This window comes from Rhinopithecus bieti, unplaced genomic scaffold (assembly GCF_001698545.2).
Source record: "Rhinopithecus bieti isolate Rb0 unplaced genomic scaffold, ASM169854v2 scaffold_9581, whole genome shotgun sequence".
Taxonomy (NCBI): domain Eukaryota; kingdom Metazoa; phylum Chordata; class Mammalia; order Primates; family Cercopithecidae; genus Rhinopithecus; species Rhinopithecus bieti.
Genome location: NW_016806413.1, coordinates 1950894 through 1958017, shown reverse-complemented (window position 1 = coordinate 1958017; position 7124 = coordinate 1950894).

The window sequence follows — 7124 nt, the reverse complement described above, 5'->3', positions numbered from 1 at the left end:
GTTATTCAAAACTGACCTAGAATTGATACAAAGAATCAACAAACAAGGATATTAATGCAGTTATTATAACTATATATTATATAAGCAAAAATCAAGGGGAAAGATTGAACTTGTTTAGCAGACACAAAAGATATTAAAAAGATTACAATTTGGCCGGGCATGGTGGCCCACGCCTGTAATCCCAGCACTTTGGGAGGCCAAGGCAGGTGGATCATGAGGTCAGGAGATCAAGACCATCCTGGCTAACATGGTGAAACACCGTCTCTACTAAAAATACAAAAATTAGCCGAGTGTGGTGGTGGGCACCTGTAGTCCCAGCTACCTGGGAGGCTGAGGCAGGAGAATGGCATGAACCCAGGAGGTGGAGCTTGCAGTGAGCCAAGATCATGCCACTGCACTCCAGCCTGGGCAAAAGAGCGAGATTCCATCTCAAAAAAAAATTCAATTTCTAGAGATAAAAATGTCTGACATAAAAACATTGGATGGAAAATTCTAGCTGAATATCTTATAATACTCATTCATTCATAGGGTTTCACTCCAGTATAGGTTTTCTGATGGCCATTGAGGTATGCACACTGATTGAAAGCTTTGCCACATTCATCACATTAGTAGGATTTCTGTCGAATCAGAACTCCTAATGTATAGCCAGACTGGAGGACATAGGAGGATTCCCCCAAATCTCTTATCTTCCTCACATTTATCTTTTGTAGGTTTGAAACAATTCTTGTGTGTTACTCAATAAATTCCTTCTAGTCAGCTCCTTTCTTCATTGAAGGGTAATTCTTCTAACTTCTTGAAAGTGTCTTCTCTAGTCTCTGGTTTCCCTATGAATCAACACTTAGAACCCTCTTACTAGCTGGGGGCATGATAGTATTCATCTGTAGGCCCAGCTGCTTGGGAGGCTGAGGCAAGAGGATCGCTGGAGCCCAGGAGTTCAAGGCTGCACTGAGCTATAATTGTGCCACTATGACTGAGTGAGACCTCATATCTCTTAAAATAAAGAAAGAATCCTCTTGGTGTTCCATAAGATAACTCTGATCCTTTTATTTCCTACTTCATAGTCAAGTCTATTCTGTTCTCATCTGCTGTCAAAAGAAAACAGAAAACAGTTTTACTCATTTTTTTGTCTTGTGGAAACAGTATCATCAACAGATTATTTTAAAAAAGTCAGATTATGGGTGTAGAATGACATGACATATTTAGAACAAGAGTGAAATGTTAGTAGCTCAACTTTTTCTTCATGGGCAGGAAAAAAAAAGAGGTGGGGAAGTTTCACGGAGGAGGGTAAAAGAAGATATCAGGGACAAACAGATATTCAGCCATCACAACCAAGTTAGAAGGCCGACTGGAGGGCAAGTGACCAGTTTACAAAGGATGGTGTGGTCTTACAGAGTTAAGATCTTTAGTAAGATGATGAACTGTAGGTTCATTTCCAACCATAACATTGTATGGTTCCATAGTTCTCTGAAAAGATGTTGCAGAGAGAGGGATAGCAAACATCTCAAGTCATATATGGGAGAAGGCAGAGTAATTATAGTCATGATTACTAAACATGAATATGTTGGTTCCTTTTAATTATCCTGCAGAGTGTGGCCTGAGGCCAAAACTCTGCCCAAACAAAGACAATATTTAATGACTCTACCAGTTGGAATCCCTTTCTAAGGAAATTGAGTTGAAAGTAGGGCAAAAATGAGGAAATTAAGAACAGGAGCTGAAGCAGAAATTGTGGACGAAGAGAAGCCACATCATTAGGAGCAGTGAGTATGAGGAGACAGAAATTGTAATAAGAAAGACTAATGAAGGGGACAGAAGATTCAGAGTGAAGAAGCTGGATAGTGGTGGGAAGTAGAGAAATAGAAAACAAATGCTGGGAGCAGCTGGGTTGCATTTACAGTGGAATACTGGCACAAAGATTCATTTACTTTTGCTGCTTTGGCTCCTGGACTACCCTGCATCAAGGCACAGTCTCCGGGAGGCCCAGTTTTCCACCATCTGGTCTAGCCTGTGGAGCTTGCATCTCTTCCCATATTGGTGAGAACTTTGAACTCACAATTCCCCTCTGGCTAAGATCCTCCATTTTCCTCATTAGTGTATGATTCAGGAAGACAAGATGTGCTAAATAGTTCATTGTCTGTGTATCTGTGTAAAGGCCTATCTACTTAGAAGTTTAAGGATTGGCTTCTGGAGCCTCCTCTGGAAAAAGATAGTTAGTCTTCAACCAGACTAATACATGGGTGTTCACAAAATTGGGCATTGTCAAATTCCCCAACCTTGTTTGAATTTAAAAGGTTGATTGTAAGTTTAGGTTTTTCCAACAGCAGATCCTGAGACAAGGATGTAGGTGGAGTAGATTATTTTGAAGGTGATCTCAAGGAGCAAGAGGGAGTGAGCAGGAAGGGTAAGACAGGGAAAGTCAAAAGCCAACAAAGAATGAGTTATTGAGCTGGGTAAACTGTGGGCAACTGAGGCTCATTTTCACTAGGGGCCCTCTAAGGGCCCATGTAGAACATAACTCAGACTTTTCTTGTCAAAAGACAGGATGTTGGGGCATTTAGGAACCAATTCTTATTTATCATTCTTTCAGGTTTGCCTGAGGGGATGTTTTTCTCATCCACTTCTTCCAGTTTGTGCCTAAGACCTGGCTGAACAGGCTTCTGAACTTCCAGAGGAAGCCTTCAACAAAATAGCCTAAGATGTTATGGTGTGTGCTTGAGACACGACTCTGTCAGGATGGCTACATCCATTCTCCCACAGCTGCATGAAAATCAGAGGTGGGCATAGGTGACTGTGGTAGAGAATACAAAGAACACCTGTTTTAGGTAATAAGCAGACACTTCTTTTACTATGCTTTTAACATCAAAGAATTTTAGTATTTTAAAATATGCCCTTTACCTATGTAGTAACTACTTCCATTGTTTTCCAATACCCAAAAGTAAAGTATCTGCAGAATATCTTGGACTAGGAAGGGCCTCAATTACAGTTGTTCTACTACCCAGACACCCAGACACCTCTAAGGCTAGGAGATACTAGACTGACTTTAGAATTACCACTTTTGGGCCTCTCTAGAGTAGAATGTATTCGAAAGTCATGACCTTCTACATAAAAGTTCAGGTGGGTATAAGCCAAGATAGCAGGCCTCCCTGCCTCCCACCCCCAACGATTATCAAAGCCTTGGATGGATTCCCAGTGGACAGAGCGTATTAATGCTTGTTTGCACTCAAATTAGCATGAGTTGTCCAAGGCCCAACCACAGCTAAAGTATTCAGGAGGCTGAAGACACTCTTCATGCCGGCTGTCCTGACTTTTCTCCGCCTTTTCCCTACCTGTGTCTTGCCTCAGTCTCCTGAATGATTTTCTTGCTTCTGGGTGTACAAAAGCCTAAATATAGTGGTGGAAACAGCACTTGCCTTGGATTTCAAAGCCTCACTGGTTATTAGGAAGGTATTTTAACAAATTAAACTTACTCACCCTTAGTTTCAGTATCATCAAAACTGTGACAATATTATCTGTCTCAAAGGGTTCATGTAAGGAGCAAATGAAATTAACCATGTGAAAGAGGCTGACACATAGCAAGTAATTTTTATATGCTTTTTTTCCCCTAATGTTCTGGCTTTGCCCCACTGTTTTGGTTTGAACTCTAGCTTAATTCAACTGAAATGTTCTGTGATTGCCAATTATATACTGCTGAAAATTGTGTGTGTGTGTGTGTGTGGATGTATGCGTGTGTGTGTGTTGGGGGTGGGATGCAGAAAGTGCAGCTGGGTAGATTTTGGCACTAGTAAAGACCTCTATCAGGGGTCAATGATCTTTTGATTCATTGTAGCATCACCAGCCTAGTAATAGAGGGCTGGCTTAGAAACCAATTTGGAACAACCTGAGATTTTCATTTTCATCTAGCCCTTGAGAAAGGCTACAAAAGGCCAAAGCAGATCCCCCAGTATTCCACTTCCTTTCCTTTCCTACTAGGGCCATAACCACCCCTTTAGCCTTTCAGATTCTAAGGCTCCCGTCAAAGCTACAGGCACCCCAAGCTCAGGTCCTCTGATTTTATGCTCCCTCTACTCCTACCAACAACTATGTGCCTTTTCCAGCCTCTCCAGGTCGGCATCCGATGAAGGTAAAAGGATAGGCAATGGGATTTCTACCTCCCTCCAAATTGCAAATATGGCTGTTCTGTCTTCCCTCAAGCTTTCCAGTCTGGACTGGATTTACCCCTCTCTGCTCCCAGCATGGTCGGCCTTTCACAGGTGGCCAGTCCCCATCTCCAACTTTCCCTTTGCTGTGACTCTCTCATTTCTACAAGGTCCCTCTCTGAGGGTGTAAAGATAAGGGGATAAGGTTGTCCAAGACAGACATTGAGATCTGAAATGAATCCTTTTGAGTGACACTGGCCTAATCTAACCACTGTGGATGCCCTACAGTGCCTAGGTTTTGATAGTTCATTTTACCTGTTAACTTGAATGGGCCATAGTGTGCCCAGATATTTGGTTAAACATTATTCTGAGTGTCTGTGGAGGTATTTCTGGATGAGATTAACAGCTGAATCTGTAGACTGATTGCCTGTCTTAACATGAGTGAGCCTCATCCAAACCACTGGAGACGTGAGTCGAAGGAAGACTGAGAAAGGGAGAATTTGCTCTTTCTGACTGTCTTCTGGCTGGGACATTGGTCTTCTCCCACTTTTGGTAATATGGTTTAGATCTCTGTCCCCGCCCGAATCTCATGTCAAATTGTAATTCCCAATGTTGGAGGTGGGGCCTGATGGGAGGTGATTCGATCATAGGGATGGATTTGCCCCTTTGCTGTATGTTGAGATAGTGAGTGAGACCTGGTTGTTTAGAAGTGTGTAGCACCTCCCTCCTCCCCCAAGCCTTGGGCCTTCTGCTGCCACATAAGACATCTGCTCCCACATTGCCTTCTCCCATGAGCTCCCTGAGGCTTCCCAAGAAGCAGATGCTACCATGATTCCTATACATCCTGCAGAACTGTGAGCCAATTAAACCTCTTTTCTTTATAAAGTACCCAATCTCAAGCATTTCTTTATAGCAGTGCAAGGACAGACTTAACACATTTGGATTCAGACTAGGACTCAGACTGTAAGTTATACCAGCAGCTTTTCTGCTTCTCAGGCCTACAGTTCTTGGACTACAACTATACCTTCAGCTCTCCTGGGTCTTCAGATTGCATGTCTTGAGATTTCTTAGCCATATATATTATATACATATAATCCTTGGTCATAGGTCAATCACATTCCAATTTGCATTAAAAACAACTCTGGCAAAGTGGGGTTTTATAGAAAGATGAGAAATACAAACTTTCCATTCGGACTGGGATTTCCATTTTAGTAGATCAGTAATCTAAGATCTTAACCCATCTGGAAATGTCAGTCCTCTGCTTCCAGCCTCTTCTCATATGCCTATCTCAAACCCATTTATTTCTTGTTTGCTTGTTTTTTTTTCCCCTGTACATTTGGGAATTCTAATTACCAGGAATGTGTGTGTATCTAAAACAAAGGCTATGTGTTGTATTATACCACTGTCTCAGAGCTCTGGCCCACTTTAAACAGGTTTTGTATAGTTCCACCTTGGTCAAAGATAGGGTGTTCCTTTCTTTTTTTTTTTTTTTTTTTTTTTTTTGAGACGGAGTCTTGCTCTGCCACCCAGGCTGGAGTGCAGTGGCCGGATCTCAGCTCACTGCAAGCTCCGCCTCCCGGGTTTACGCCATTCTCCTGCCTCAGCCTCCCAAGTAGCTGGGACTACAGGCGCCCGCCTCGTCGCCTGGCTAGTTTTTTGTATTTTTAAGTAGAGACAGGGTTTCACCGTATTAGCCAGGATGGTCTCGATCTCCTGACCTCGTGATCTGCCCGTCTCGGCCTCCCAAAGTGCTGGGATTACAGGCTTGAGCCACCGCGCCCGGCCGGGTGTTCCTTTCTATCACCATCATTCCACAAGGTTACCAAGTCTTTCATCTTGGGGCAGAGGTGAGGGTGCTTCAAGTTCTCTGTCAGATGGGCAGAATCTCAGGGCACAAACTGAGTGACAAAACTGAGGCTCTGGGCTGGCCACTGGCAATTGGTAGTCCTTACTAGCTGACAACTCTTTGGTGACATGCTTCCAGGCCATTGCTTAGTAGGAGTGTGAATGATTACAGGCTCACTGGTCAGTGGTCCATAGTCTAGTTGGTCATTTTGGCTCCTCCCATTCCTTTCTTCTTTCTCAGCAAGGCAAGAATGTTTTTCACCTTACTAAAGACTTCTAATGGCCTAACTCACTATAGTCTTTGTCCCTTTTGTTTCCAGTCCCATAGTGTGTAACTCCTGTCTACCTAGGTAGGGCAGGGGAGGAGAAGGGAGCCTTGGTTTACAAGTAAAATTATAATTTAGTGTGTGGCAATCACATTGATCAATATTTCAAAATCTACTCATTCATGCTTTGAAACCCATAAAGTACTATTTCCTTCTCTTTCTACTTGATTGGTGGCTGCTTCTCAGTCTCCTTTGTTGGGTCCTCCTTACCCTTTTTGATGTCATCCATCCAGGATGGCTAGATAGTAGAAAAGAAAGTTGGCTGGCACAGTGGCTCACACCTGTAATCCTAGCACTTTGGAAGGCCAAGGCAGGTGGATTGCCTGAGCTCAGGAGTTTGAGACCAGCCTGGATAACACGGTGAAACCCTGTCTCTACTAAAATACAAAAAATTAGCTGGGTGTGGTGGCATGCACCTGTAATCCCAGCTACTCAGGAGGCTGAGACGAGAATCACTTGAACCCGGGAGGTGGAGGTTGTAGCGAGCTGAGACTGGGCCACTGCACTCCAGCCTGGGCGACAGAGTGAGACTCTATCCAAAAAAAAAAAAAAAAGAGAGAGAGAGAGAAAGAAAATAAAGTTTTATTCACATCAGTTTACAAACTCGGAGAGATAGTCTCTGGCTTGAACTGAAAGTGGTGCTCTCTCTGAAGAACAAAGAGGTTAGAGATTTTACAAAAAAGAGGAATGTTACATATTGCTCTTTGAGAAAGTCCATTGGCACTAAATAAGGGTGTGGGGAGCTGGCAAGCTCCAATTGGTGAGCAACTGCAGTGGGCAAAATTAGTCCTAGAGTTGCAGCAAGTTATCTCAGAAGCTA